Genomic DNA, 12,510 nt, shown 5'->3' with positions numbered 1-12,510 from the left:
GCAAGCTGGAAGGGACCCATCAGGATATTCGAGTCCAGCACCTAGCGCTGTGCAGGGCGCCCCAGGAGTCACACCCTGTGCCTGCCAGTGTTGTCCAGACTTCTTGAGCTCAGGCTTGGTGCTGTGATCACTTCCCGTATGTGAAGTTACGGGAGAACATGGGGCCTTCTAGCAAACCTTTTCCCCTATCCACTTCTGTCTTTGCCAAGCTGAGGCATTTTCTTCCTTTTATGTTGAAAATGCAGCACCTCTGTGAAAGAGGTGGAGGAAATGTGGGCATGTGGATGCTGGCCCTTGCAGGAGATGCAGAGATGGCCAAAGCAACTTGGTTTCCAGCACCATCTTCTTGCTTTTTTTAGCCCTTCCTAATTTGTGGAATAATGTAAGACAGCACTGCCTGTTCTTGCAGTGTTGGGGTGCCTGTTGGGCTGCCTTACCCACTCCTCAGAGTGTGGCTGGGAAGAAGACCCCAGGAGTAGCACCCTGGAACTCTTCATAGCCAGACCAGCCTTGCTTGTGAGTGGCATTGAGGCAGAGCATCCTCCCTTGGCTGGGCTGGGCACTTCCCAGTGGGTTTGTTGGGGGTCACTTGGGGGTCAGTGCACCCACACCTGGGCAAGTGGCGGAGCAAAGTAATCTGTGTTGGCAGCACCCAAAGCATTTGCAGGGAAATAAGGCCACCTCTGCAGGGCTCAGTGCACCCCACCAGTGGCTGGTGGGGTCTTCAGGAGAGCAGAGCTCCACCCAGGAAGAATTTGTCACTCTATTAGGGACTCCAGAGCGCTTCTGTGTTTGAGTGAAATGTCCAGTGATCTGAGAGAGGACAAGGGATGCTGTACCACTGGCTTGCTGCAGACAAAGAGTTTGTCACCTTCTCAAACCAGTTTTTCAATTCAGCTGCCAGCAGCAGGAAATTAACAGTTTTGAAGGTCTGAAGAAAAGTGGAGATGCACAATCTGGTGTTGTTTGCTGCAGTTTAGTTCCCCTGGCTGACGGCTCTTGGTCCTCTGCTTTGCTGCCTCACTTTTCCACAATTACATGGCAGTACCCTGTGCCGGGCTCCTTTCCAAAGAAAGAATGTCATTGAATCTGGTTTCCTGATTTCTGGGCCGTGGCACATACCCCTTGAGGACCTCACAGTATTTTCACAAGCCTTGCACCCCAGCAAGTAAGGAACAGAGCTGAAAGCTAGTGGGGGTCCTGGGGCAGGATTCCCCTGCCCTGGATGGATCACAGGGAAATAGGCTCAGCAGCAGCTGCACTGCCTGGCAGCCTTTTGGGGCCAGTGATAATCACGTGGTGATGCCAGCCTGTTGGGAATAGGGCCCTTCCTCTGTCTCTGCCTTACCAGCAGTGTCTCTGCTCCAGAATATTTCAGGACCATTTTTTTTTTAAGTTTCTGCTGTTGGGAGGAGCTGATCACAACACAGACATCACTGCTAATCCTCACTGGCACCCCAATTGCTCTCAGAAATTCAGCTCTCAGCCACAGGCTTTCCAGGAATATCAGACACCTTTTGCTCTTCCCAAAGCAAAAACAATAGATCCTGTATGTTTGCCTTCCCAAATTTGGGCACACTCACAACCGAAGTGCTATGGGTATGTATTGCCTCAGGATCTGAAGAGAAACATAGGAGGATTGGATGGTCCTGAGGAAAGCAAAAGGAGTGGCCCCCAAAGCATCCCCAGTCTGCCTGGAGCCGTGGCTGCTAAGGGTTTGTATTCCTGCAGGAGAAAGCCATGGCTGTGGCCAGGCAGCATCCCCTGCTGCCCCCTGTGCAGGTGCTGCATGCCCAGCGAGCAGGCAGGGATACAGCTTAATCTGTGCTTCCATTTAGTTTTTTTGTTTGTCCTTTATGGGATTAAAAAAAGAATATTTGCGATGTCAGATGCTCCATCTAGTGCTCACCATTGGAACGAGCCCCCCAGGTCACAGGCCAAGCCTGCGGCCAGAGGTGCCCTGTCCTGGTGGGTGGGGCAGTAGGGACAGGACCCTCCATGAGAGCCAGCAGGCTGCAGATGAATATGCCCACAACTGGGTTAAACAAATTCATGAAGACTTTCGTGGCTGCTGAAAGAGCAGCGATTTGAGTAAAAGTGCCACATTCAGGAGACCCACAAGTTCTGAATGGTGGCAGCTGTGAAGACCTCCCCGTGCTCACAAGGGTGAGGGATGCCCTCACGTGTGGCCTGTCCTTGGGTGCTGCACCATAACACGGGCACAGAAATCCCGGCAGCTCCTCCTCCTCCTCCTCCTCCTGCTGCTGCTCTGGGGACAGAGCGGCTCAACAGCTGCTTGGTTTTGGTGATGAGCATCAAAGCATTTAACAAATTGTCTTGGGTATGGGGGCTGCTCTCCTGGGAAATTAGGGCGCTAAGGATGCCGGGCCCATGAGGGGCTTCTCTTATAAAGGAAGAACGAGGGGAGAAACCTGCTGGACTTGCAAGTCTTGCTCAGTTTGTTCTGCACTTTAGTCAGGAAAGGGAAAAAAAAGGACCCCTATCCCCTCCTCAGCACAGGCCATGCCCCGAGGCACGGGAGGCCGTGCAGTGAGATGCCTTCCCGTGAGGGGCTGCCGTGCCCTGAGGGGCTGCCATGCTGTGAGGGATTGCCATTCTGTGAGGGGATCCATGAGGGGCTGCCATGCTGTGAGGAGATCCATGAGGGGCTGCCATGCTGTGAGGAGATCCCGTGAGGGGCTGCCGTGCCCTGAGGGGCTGCCATGCTGTGAGGGATTGCCATTCTGTGAGGGGATCCATGAGGGGCTGCCATGCTGTGAGGAGATCCCGTGAGGGGCTGCTGTGCCGTGAGGGGATCCTGTGAGGGGCTGCCATGCTGTGAGGGGCTGCTGTGAGGGATTGCCATTCTGTAAGGTGATCCATGAGGGGCTGCCATGCTGTGAGGGGCTGCTGTGAGGGATTGCCATTCTGTAAGGTGATCCATGAGGGGCTGCCATGCTGTGAGGGGGCTGCCATGCTGTGAGGGGATCCTGTGAGGGATTGCCATTCTGTGAGGTGATCCATGAGGGACTGCCATACTGTGAGGGGCTGCCATGCTGTGCCATGAGGGGATCCTGTGAGGGGCTGCCATGTCATGAGGGGCTGCTGGGCTATGAGGGGCTGCTGTGAGGGGCTGCCATGCTGTGAGGTGGTTGCTGTGAGGGGTTGCCATTCTGTGAGGTGATCCATGAGGGGCTGCCATGCCGTGAGAGGGTTGCTGTGAGGGGATGCCATTCTGTGAGGTAATCCATGAGGGGCTGCCATGCTGTGAGGGGATCCCGTGAGGGGCTGCTGTGCTGTGAGGGGCTGCTGTGCCATGAGGGGATCCTGTGAGGGGCTGCCATATCATGAGGGGCTGCTGGGCTATGAGGGGCTGCTGTGAGGGGCTGCCATGCTGTGAGGGGCTGCTGTGAGGGGCTGCTGTGAGGGGCTGCTGTGAGGGATTGCCATTCTGTGAGGTGATCCATGAGGGGCTGCCATGCCGTGAGGAGGTTGCTGTGAGGGGATGCCATTCTGTGAGGTGATCCATGAGGCTATGAGGAGCTGCCATGCTGTAAGGGGCCACCATGAGGGGTTGCCATGAAGGACTGCCATTCTGTGAGGTGATCCATGAGGGGCTGCCGTGCTGTGTGGGGATGCTGTGAGGGGCTACCATTCCATGAGGGGCTGCTGTGAGTGAGGTACTGCTGTGCCATGGGGATATGCTAGGCTGTGATGCAATGCAGCAAAACCTCCCATTTGCACAAGTCAGTGAGAGTTGCTTTTTAGCCATTTTGATGGCAAAATTGTTTGTTTATTGAAATAGGTGTCTCACAACCTCCGGGGCTTGGGCAAACTGCAGATGTCCCCTCATGCTGGGAGACACCAGAGGGGTGAACAGTGGCCCCTCTTTATTTCAGGGCCACCACACAGAGCTGTGGTAGCTGCAGTGCCATTGGGCAATGCCATGTCCTTTCCATGAGGCAGGTGCCATGACAAGGCTAAGCTGTGGAAGTGCTGGGATGGGGAGCAGGAGGCAAAGGTGAAGGGCAGCCGTGCTGCACCCCCAGCACACATTCTGAAGTACTAAAGGATACACAATGGACACAGTGCTGTCCCACGCCATGAGGATGAAACTGTCGCCCCTCTGTCGTTCTGTGGATAGCTCATAGATACACCTAAATAGAGGTAAGTTGAGTTTGCAGGCAGCCCAGGTGTGTGTAAGCAGAGGAGCAGTGGATATTTGCAGTGAGAGGTGCTGCCTGGTGTTGCTCAGAGCAGAATTCAGTTCCTGTAACCTAAACGTAACGTGTGCCCCCAGTTTGGGTTCAGCCACTGCTAGTCTGGGGAGGGAAGCCCAGAGAGTGCTAAATCCCTCAAGTGTACTGCATGTGGGTGTCCACTCCCCACTCAGGTTCCATTGGGGTGGCTGGGACCTTGACATGATCAGCTCGTGTGGTTACATGAACAGGTGATGGCCATGTGGCTCCCCTGGGCTGGCACCCTGCTCCAGCCGCTCCAGTGTCCAGTACCAATGGGAGGAATTACCAAGCTGCTGGCACAGGAGGCACACACAGGGGCCTCATCCTCTCCTGGCACTGCCTCCTGCACCTCTGCCCAAACCCTCTGTCCTCTGCAGGGCTCTCTCATGTATTTTGGCAGTGGTTTTGTCTGCAAGCTCCCCCCAAAAACAGACAGGCAAACCAAGCTCTCTCCCTCTGCCCCCTGCCAGTGTCTGTGGAGCTCTCAAATGAAGAATAAAGCCATTTGTTTCTAATTATATTTGGCAGCCACTCAGAGAATTTAGGATTAAAGCACGCAATTTTTTTTTTTGCTCCTGATTAAAGTACTTGACCTCATAAGCAAAAAGCAAAGATTTCAACACACCCCCACAAGCAGGCTAGGAACGAACTGCAGAGAAAAGACCAAAAAAGAAAACTTTGCTCTGGATACACAGAATAATTCATTATGAAACAAAAGGCAGAATATTTAGTGCATCACCCGAGCTCGCCTAGGGCTCAGCTAACCGCCCAATTACTGCTTTTAGAGTTCTTACACCAAGCAAAGGCTCACACAGTGAAGGCCCATATGCCCCACTGAGCCCATGGCATGCACATGGCCAAGTCCCATTTGCTGCCTGCAGGAAGAAAGTGCCTTTCACAGGACCATGCCAGCTTGCCTGGCCCCTGTGCCCAGCTGGCAGGACACTGGGATAGGGAATAGTGACAGCGGGCATGTGGGTTGTCATCATCATCTTTTTTCCCCCATATTGCCAGGCTGAAATAATTTTTACCCATCAGGTGCACCATGCTTGGTGCCTAATTTCAAGTAGAGGCTGCCCTGGGGTGGCCAGGGGGGGCAGACCGTTCTTCCTGCCTTCCACACAGCAGCATCCAGCTCCCATGTTTGCTGTTTTCCCCATCTTTAATACAGCACAAGGATGTGTTGCAACTGCAGAAGAGTCAGTTGGCTCCCAACCAAGAGAAATAGCAATGATCTTCATGGCATCCTTTAAAATAGCAAAGAAACCAGCTCAGACAGAAATTAACTACTCTGTAAGATTCCGTGGTCCATAAAATACTTCCCCCGGCTCCATGGTTTTAAAATAACATGAAAGAAATGCTTTCCATAAAAAGTAGTTAGCTAGCATACAGATTTTTTTAAAGTCATAATTCTGAGAGTCATACCCAAACAAAATAGCTATACAAGCATTAAATTATACATTAAAGAAGGCTGATAAAGACAGTGAATTACAGAGCTACCATATAATATTTCAGATATACAGATAACAGCATTATTAACATTTCTATTAAAGGTGACCTACAAAAAGAGGACTAAAATAATCTGTGATGCTTCTGATTTCTCATGATGCAGGAGAAATGGCTCCAGCCCAGCTGCCACCTAGTCTCTGCTATCATCCCTGCTTTCCCTGCCAACATCCCTGCTTCTTCTCCCCATTCTCTCCTCCAAAAATTAATGGAAAACAGACGGTTGCTTTCTGCAAATAGCTAGGCTAATGTTTCACCTGCAAAACTTCCTTGGATGACATAAAATGGATGTTTTCCTCAGTGCTTATCCAAAACAATGAGATAATGAATTTTTAGGGGAGAGATATTTTTTTCTCTGTGTTTGACAGGTACCAGGGTTTGACCATGGCAAACAAAGGCAGCAATGGGTACGGGTGGCTGCAGTGGGGCTGGGACATGGAGGGCTTATTCTGCATCATCCTCCAGTGGTTCTTCCCCTGGGGGTTTCCCAGTGCCTGTGAGGTTGATCCTGTGCTTCAGCTCTCCCTGGGGTGGGGGTGCTGCCTGCCTTGCCCCTCCAGCCACCTGAGGGATTTCATAATGCCTGTGGGCAATATAAAAGATATAATTAGAAATATATATAATGAAGTGCTAAATCTGTGTTTATATAGGTAGATATAAATACAAAAGTATAAGTAAAATATTAAAATAATTTCTATATTTGTATAAATATTTTTCCTCTGTAGGCTTATATACTTATATTTACATAGATAAACTATATACACTTTCATTATATAAATATGTAATCTAAATATATAATTACCTCTGAGCCTGCTGCTCCTCTGTCCCCGGTGGCTGGGATTGTTTATCACATTATTTGGTTGCTCTTAGTTTCAAAATTTATGTGTAAGTAATTGATGAACAAATTGCCATAACCAGGTACACACAGAAACACACCAGCCCTGCACAAGCAGCACATCTGTAGATGATCAGGCTCAAAAAATGGCGATGCTCAATGTATTTGCTTTTTCCTGATTTCCTGCTTTTTCCAACCACTGCTGGGCTCAGCTCTTGGGGCACTGCCCCTGCCCCTCAGCCACCCTTGCCATTTGAGCCATGTTAGCTAGATGGGAGCTGAACTGCTGGTGGAGAAAAACAGTTGTTAAGGACTAGAAAATATTGATTTATATAAAATACCAATATGCAGAGAAGGGGAGAGAGAGATCATGTGTGGATGCCCTGAAGTACTAAGAACTCAGCATTTGCCATGAGAGCAGTGTGGTTAACAAGACCACTGGTCCTGCTTAGAGTGGCTTTCCACGAGGCGCTGGTGATAGTTTATTGTGGCAATACTATCCAGAAATTGAGAATTTGGCTCTATTTTTCCTGATCATTCAGTACAGTTTTGGCAGGCTGGACAGAAAGCAGGTGAGGAGGATTGGGAAGAGGTAGTTAGTGTGTAGAGGAGCTGTCAACAGAGCCAGCCCAGCTCCTGCTCTTGCCATGGCCTAGGATTGAACACCAGCACGTTGCAGTGACATACGAGTGGTGTCCACCCTGCTCTGTTGCTGCAAACTGAACACCTCTTCCAGCTTGAAGCTGGAATCCCATTTGGGTGCTTGGTCAGTGATGATCCTACTGCCATAGCCCATCCATAACCAGGTTAGGGGAGGCTTGCAGAAGTGTGAGAGCTGGGTGATTTTATAGAAACTTCTCTATGCATTTGAGCTTTAAGTTGTTCTTATACAATGACTCCTGTAGGTACAGTTTGTGGTAATTGGGAGTGGGGCTGCAGCCGAGCCTCATCCCTAATGGGCTACAGCTGTGAGAAGCAGGTGACCAGCATTGAAAGCAATGAGACACGAAGTGCGAGGTGCACTGACCAAACCAGATCTCCTGCCAGGCAGGTGCAGATGGTCCTCTTCTCCAAATTAGTACAAACACATACAAATGGTGTACAAGAAGAGTCTGAACTGCAGCAAAGGAGCTGGCCTCTGAAGAAGAATGAGAATACAGGAGTGCCAGTTCATTAAGGTGTTCATCAATGAGAAGGGGATTTTGTTCCTAATAATTTAGAGCGTGATGTGAAAGGCATTCAGGTTTCACTCCTTAGAGTAACCGCTGTCCTGTGCAGCCGAAGAATGACCCCACCAGTCTCCATCCACCATGCCTCATGCCACCAGCTGCCCAGGTCATGGTGGGACCCTGAGAAAGCAGCCATTGTCCCCACCATCTCTCCATCTTCCCCTGCATATCCTGCTTTCTAATGCAGATGGAGGAGCAACTCCAAGAGTGGAGCCAACAGTAGTATCTTCTCTGGTTGCAGTTGGGAGTGCATGTTTGACTATCCCCTTCTCTCTTCACTGGTGCACAATAGCTCTGCTCAGAAGAAGAATCTGTTCTTCATTTAAAGCCAGTGTTAAGCTACCTTGCTACAGGACTAACAGAGCCAGAAGGAGGACAAACTTGATTTATCCAAGTTTGGAGAGAGTCCCACTAAACAGCTTGTCTATAGCGCCTATTGATTATTGGCCTTCCTCCCTTCAGAAGAATTATGTGGATCAAAGAACTGAAATCCACGTGATAGGGAACAGCAGTTCCCTACTCAGTCCAAATTTGACTTTTCAGAGGAGCCCTTATAAGGCTGTGGGCTGAAAACCCCAGAAAAGGCCAAAAGAGCTGTATGCTATTAGAATAAGGCTACACCTCCATATGGATCAGGCACAAAGGAATTACAGCTGCATGGTGGATACTTCAAACAAAGCAACAAGGTCACCTGGACTAGAAATCCAGTGGCCCTCTATCTCTGGTGGGCTGGATGGAGGCTCTACACGCCTGCTACCATCACCACTCTTCAATGCTGTTCTTCTCTCTCTGATGGAGTGGGGTTTGGATATGTTATTAATTTTCATTATTTTTTCCAAAACCAACTTATTTTTTAAAAAAAGCACTGCTTATGCTAATTAGGCCTCCTGAAAGCAAGCTGTATTTACTGAAACATTGCAATATAGTACATGATGCCATGATGGCTGCACTGCTTCTGTCCAGGCTGGATTCTCCACAGGGCCGTGGTTATCACCCTTTGCCAGATCATCCAGAGCTGGACAGGACAGCCCTGTACAGCTCCCCGCTGCAGAGCGTGGGCACTGCCTCACTTGACCAGCACAGAAGATGCAGCCAGCAAATTAGCACCAGTGGCTCTCAGCCCTGTGAGAATTGCTCCATCAACACAGCCATCCTCATGAGGTGAGCAGCACTGCTTTGGCATTGGTAGAACTGAGACAGAGGGTGATATAAGAAACAGAAGAGTTGTACTTGTATGATTTTGATTTATTTTCCTTATCTAATTAAGAAAGGAGGAAGAGAAGAAAGAAGGAACATGACACTTCTTAGATTCAGCCAACTAGAAGCAATGGGCAGATGCAGAAGTTGGATGTCACATTTTACAAGCCCTGCTGTCTGGGCTCCCACTGTGTATGCCTTAATAGGTGGCTGGCAGTGTTTAAACTTATGCATACACATGTGCACACGATAGATAGCATAAATACTTTAACATTACAAGTTAATGGTAGGATTATTACCTGGAAAGAGTATGAATGCAATCTGTTCCTCCACCCCTCCTATTCACAGCCCTGAAATACATTCTCAAGTATCCCTGAATTCCATTCGCAGTATAATCTCTGAGATTATACTGACCTGTAACATTTTAATCTGGCTCCTGAACCTGTTCAGAAAGGTTTGCAGCCTCTGGGAAGTTTCACTGACAGTGCTGCACACCTCAGCACTTTGGAGGAGTTCAGGTGTGATCTCTGTCTGCAAGCTAAGACATTCCATGCTCAGGTATCATCTCTGCCCATCTCTTCCAATTATAACCAACTCCTCTGTCAGTTATCCTGCAACACATCATGCAGCAGAGCTTCTGTGATCCATACGGGAGCTTTGCTGCCTACGAAGGTGATCATGTAAAAGCTGTGCCTTGCAGTGACCTGGATTCTCCTGACTTTTGCCATCCAGGTTAACTTGGTGTTTAACCCCTTGTGTTAAAAGGGAGTTTGGCAATTAAGGAACTACTCTCTGGGGAGTGCAGGGATATATTCACATCCAGTGTTTAGTATGGGGACAATTCATTGCAAATGTCTCACAGCTGATCCAGGCACTTCTCTCTTCTCTCCAGAGAAAAAGATCTGCTAAGGTCTTCCAATGATGTCTAATTTCAGGCAGCTTGGAGACACCCTCAGTGCAGTTTGGCTTGTGCTCACCCCTGCAGGAGCATAGGAAGACCATCTGTCCCCAGCTACAGTGAAAAACCTGATCAGAGACATTTAATTGATTTCCCTGAGAGCTGGAAGGGAATGGAAAAGATTCGCTTGGGCTATATAACTATAGCCCTGAATATCACACTACTGAATGTGAGCTGGTCAACCTTCCCAGGAAAAATTGGATTTATCCAATTGCTATGCTCCTGGAGTTGCAAAAAACCAGATTTCATTGTAGTACCCTGGTACATGCCCCCACTCCCTGGCTGTCCCTGTTGTGGGTGCTGCTGCCCTGCATGCTCCCTCCAAGCTGTGCTGCAGGCAGGACCCACCTCTCGCACCCAAAAACACTCCAGCTGGTCCCGAGTTACACAGGCCTGGCTTCCTTGCTTTCTGTTTGCTCCGTAGGTGTGTGAACAGGCCTCGCCTGGAGCCTGCGGGCATGGAGGCAGTGTAAACGAAAGCGTAAACACGGCCATTCTCATGGAAGGATGTGCCGGTGAGGTGTGCTGCGGCTTACGCAATCCTGCTTTGAATGGCTGTGAGGAATTCATAGAATTCTCATAAATCTTGATCGTTTCACTTTCATTGAGGATTTTTATTATCCTTTTTAAAATTTTGTTTGCTTTTTTTTTCCTCTCTCCATTAATCATTCTCTTATTCTGAAGTTCCTCTCTCTAGCGAGGGAGAATTAAAAAGCTCTGCTTGGCAGAGCCAGTGAACCACACCAGCTGCATACTAACAAGCGAGAGGATGTCTCTCGAGCAATGTGTGGGCAAAGAAGGGATGCATCCACTTGATCCAGTGTGTGTAACCTTCCAAGAAGGCTTGGATGCTCTTTGTCAGCAGTGCAGCTATCAGGAGCAACCTGGTCCTAACCCGAGTCTCACTGGCTTGGGGGATACTATCCTGAGCTTCGTGACATTTGGCCATCTATGTCATCCTCCAGCTGAGCAGTCCTGCAGTCAACCATGGTTTTGTGTGTATGATCAATCCTCCAACTACTCCAACTACCTTTGATCACTTCTAAAAGGTCCAGTACCTTGAAAGACTCTCTTATGAAACCATTGTCCTTAGCTGTCACAGCAGGAAAAGCAGAGGTGTGGAAGGGAGGCAGAGGGAATAAGAGGAACCCACTGTGACACTGGGAGCCATCCAAGAGGAAGTAAAAGAGTGGGAGTAAGGGAAGCAACCCAAAAAGGAGATGAACCTGGAGGGATGCTGGAGCAATATCGTGGGGTAAAAGTTGAACACTGAAGCACAGAGGGTGTTGCTTTAAACAGGCAACTTGCTGGGTTGTGTCTAAAATTCTCTTATTCATGGGGCTCAATTTCCATGACAAAACAGTCTTGATGTAGAGAAGCCTCTGAAGTGTGACCTACTGAATGGAACAGCCAAAATGTCAATACAAATATTTTTTATAAAGGCTGCTGCCTCAGTATTAGGATCTGGGATTGGCAAAGGTCAGCTTTCTCAGCAAAAAAATTATTTATAAACCTGCTTTACTAGCACGTATGTGGTAGTCTGTAGTCCTGGTCAAATGTCAGCTTGTAAAAACCGTTGTGGAAGGAGCATGAAGCTGGAGTCCTGCAGAAACCCTTAATGGTAAAGGGACACCCCAAATGGTGGGGCAAGGCCTCGGGGGGTCATATGGAGCACAGCCAGCCCTGGGGCAAGGATCCCTGCCCCACTCTGTCCACAGGGGGGCCAGAGGCCAGCAGTGTCAGCCCCCTCCTGAATTACTGCCTTGGGGTACACGTGCCACAGGGATGGGAGAAGGCAGCATGCAGGGAGCTCATCCTGGGGTACCTCAGAGGAGATGCTCAACACTTATGAAAGCTTTGCCTCCAGTGGCCTCCAAAAAGCAAACAAAACCCCAGCAGGTTTGGGCTACAAGCAGCAGTGACCCCCACAGCCTCTGACTATGCAGTGCATCACTGCTGCAGTGGCCTTCACAGGCCCGTTGTCTCAGAATTATGTACCCTGATCATCTTTTTAATAGTAGTTAGGTGGTTAATTTCCTGAAGGCTGCAGGCTGAAGTATTTTTTTTCATACGTGACTTAGTAATTAAATCACCCCTGTTGCTATTACATAATGTAAGTAACAGCTACTTGATTTTAAAAGAATAGTCAAATTTTGCAGACAGTTCAGAGTAATTTATTTTATATTGGAGCCTAATGCTAAGAGATTGCACAAAAAGCAGAAGGCAGCTGCCTGGAATAGTCTAAAATAAGCGTGTGGTAACCAACAACTATTATTATTGTATTACTGCTTATAATTCCCAAATGGAGAATTAAATTTCTGTAATAGATACAGCTTTTAACGAAAACAAAAATAAAAGTATTTGCTTTTTCTGTCAAGGAAAACTCTTTTAGGAAATAATACCATTGAATGTACATTTCCCAAGGGAGGGTGCAAGGAGAAACCCCCAGCCTTGCAAGATTCTTTTGCACAGGGCTGCTTCTTTCCACAGATTCCACTGCAGGGTTGTCTCAGATTTCTTCTAAAGGGCAGGCATAAAGATAGA

Source organism: Taeniopygia guttata, chromosome 6 (genome assembly GCF_048771995.1).
Source record: "Taeniopygia guttata chromosome 6, bTaeGut7.mat, whole genome shotgun sequence".
Lineage (NCBI taxonomy): Eukaryota > Metazoa > Chordata > Aves > Passeriformes > Estrildidae > Taeniopygia > Taeniopygia guttata.
Note: the sequence above shows the minus strand (reverse complement) of the source record.